We start from the raw sequence: 2,825 nt of genomic DNA, 5'->3' as shown, positions 1-2,825 counted from the left end.
AAAGCACAATAATTTGATTTTCATTTGTCACGCTTACAAAAAGTTGACAATCCCGTGTCACACTTAGACCCCAATGAGATATACCCACATCATACCTAGATCAAAAGTCCAGTGTTAGTTGCTGTTGTCACTATTTGTTTGATGAACAACAGTTAGAAACTGTAGGGATTTATGTTTTGGCACAGTGTTACTATGTTGGAGTTCAGGGTGTGCATGTGTGGTTCTTCAATCAAGGAATTTTTCTGCTGCAATCTCATTAATAAGCCTTGAGTTGGCATGTAAATTATAAACATTTTTGACAATTGATAATATATTTTTCTACTCCTCTACTTGCCTGAGCAAAACCCTCATCACTTAAGTAGTGTGAGATAGAAAAAATTGCATTATGTGCAATATAAATCATAAATCGTTAAAATGATTCAGTTAAAAAGCTTATGATTTAGCCATGATGCCTTCTACAATCTCCTTTTTAAATTATATTAAAGTTTTAAAATAAATTAATGAAAGTTGCAGATATTAAGCTGGTCTTTTTCTGCAGCTAGATCATGATTTTACACATCATAGCCTGTGGATTTTAAATACTGTAAATTCAGAAATTATTGTGTGCATTTATTATTGCGATTTTGTAATTTTAAACTTGAATGCGATTTTATTTTTTTGGATTTTGAGAAAAATCCTGTTTCATTCATATAAAATATTTCAAAATGCGAGTTTAAATTAATGCGTTTACAACTCTGTCGCATTTTTCGCAATAATAAAAACCTCGCAATCATTTCTGAATTTACAGTATTCTTATCTAGATTTTTGGTATGATTTCTATTATCATGAACTAAAAATGGAAAGTTTGATATCAAATTTGTTCTGGCTTCCCTTTCTATTGACAGAGTTATTTCCCTTTTTGACCATTTCACCCTGCCTCCACTTGCTCCTGATATATGAATGAGTTTTGATGTAGACTTGTATATAGTAAGTGATAGATTGACTTTTAGTTCTGTTGGTCCATTTATGACAGAATTAAGAGTGTTACTTTGCAAATAATTCTATTGTTGTATAAATAAATTTAAAAGATGTTTTGTTTTACGTTTTGTTCTTTTAAAATGTCTCAATTGCAATTTGTTGTACTATGTTTAACACTTGATTAAAATGTTAATGAACATGCGAACATTGAGAACATGAAAATATGATTTTCTGTAAGATTCTTCAGATCACATGAGGTTTAAATTATTGATATAAGAAGATGTGGTATGAGTGCAAATGAGACACCTCTCAATCCAAGTAACATATATAAAAGTAAACCATTAGAGGTCAAATACATGTTGGATAAGAACAAGTCAAATAGAGTTATTGGGTATCTCTGTTAAACAGATTTAACTGAATAATACTTAATACTTAAGAGCATTTATAAATTGCATATTATTTTTAATTTACATAAGTTGGGCAGACATTTTCGTTAGTAAGTTGACAAATCCTTTTGGTCAAAAATGTTTAACCTGGGAAGAGGATAATGCATTATGTCTTAATTTTTAATAGACTCATTGTTGAAGTACAGTTGCCTAAGCTTACATGCAATTCATTTGATCTTTGGTGGATAATTGTCACATTGGTAAGCATACCACAGATCCTTATTTTTATGCCCCACCTATGATAGTAGAGGGCTATTATGTTTTCTGGTCTGTGATCCGTCCCTCTGTTCGTTCTTCCATCCGTTTGTCTGTCTGTTCTTCCTTTCGTCCTGCTTCAGGTTAAAATTTTTGGTCAATGTAGTTTTTGATGAAGCTGAAGTCCAATCAACTTGAAGAAACTTGGTACACATGTTCCTTATGATATGATCTTTCTAATTGTAAAGCCAAACTAGACTTTTGACCCTAATTTCACAGTCCACTGAATAAAGAAAATGAAATTGTGATTTTCAGGTTAAAGTTTTTGGTCAAAATAGTTTTTGATGAATCTGAAGTCCAATCAACATGAAACTTAGTACACATGTTCCTTATGATATAAGCTTTCTAACTTTGAAAGCCAAATTAGACTTCGACCCCAATTTCATGGTCCATTGAAAAATGATAGTGCAATTTTCAGGTTAAAGTTTCTGGTCAAGGTAGTTTTTAATGAAGCTGAAGTCCAATCAACTTGAAACTTGGTACAAATATTCCTTATGATATGATCTTTCTAATTTTAAAACCAAACTAGATTTTTTACCCCAAACTTCATGGTCCACTGAACTAAGAAAATGGAATCGCGAGTTTCAGGTTAAAGTTTTTGGTCAAGGTAGTTTTTGATGAAGCTGAAGTCCAATCCACTTGAAACTTCCATATGATATGATCTTTCTAATTTTACAGCCAAATAAGATTTTTTATCCAATCTCACGGTCCATTGAACATGGAAAATGATTATGCGAGTGGGGCATCCGTCTACTTTGGACGCATTGTTGTTGTAAGGAAGACTGCTAAGATTTTCTTAAAGTTTCTTTTAAAAAAGTAAAATTTAAAATATACATTTATGATTCCATTATCACCATGTATGACATCTGATCAATTATTAAGTACACAATATTCTAATAGTTTCAGAGCTGTAACTCTAGGGTTCATCTGGAATCTATTGGACATTATTTCATTCATGTTTGTCATTTGATAGTGTTTCTTCCCTGTGTAATTTCATTAATATATTTATTTCAATTTCAAGTATTTTATTAATCTTCTTGAATTATCAATGAGAAATAGATAGCAGGGTAGTAGATGGGAAATAGATAAAGGTCAAAGCTTACATTTATACATCCTTTCACATAGCATATAAACAAGTTATACTTGGCTGTATAAAAACATTGTAGT

The sequence above is a fragment of the Mytilus trossulus genome, chromosome 3, assembly GCF_036588685.1.
Source record: "Mytilus trossulus isolate FHL-02 chromosome 3, PNRI_Mtr1.1.1.hap1, whole genome shotgun sequence".
Taxonomy (NCBI): domain Eukaryota; kingdom Metazoa; phylum Mollusca; class Bivalvia; order Mytilida; family Mytilidae; genus Mytilus; species Mytilus trossulus.
This window is presented reverse-complemented; position numbering follows the sequence as displayed.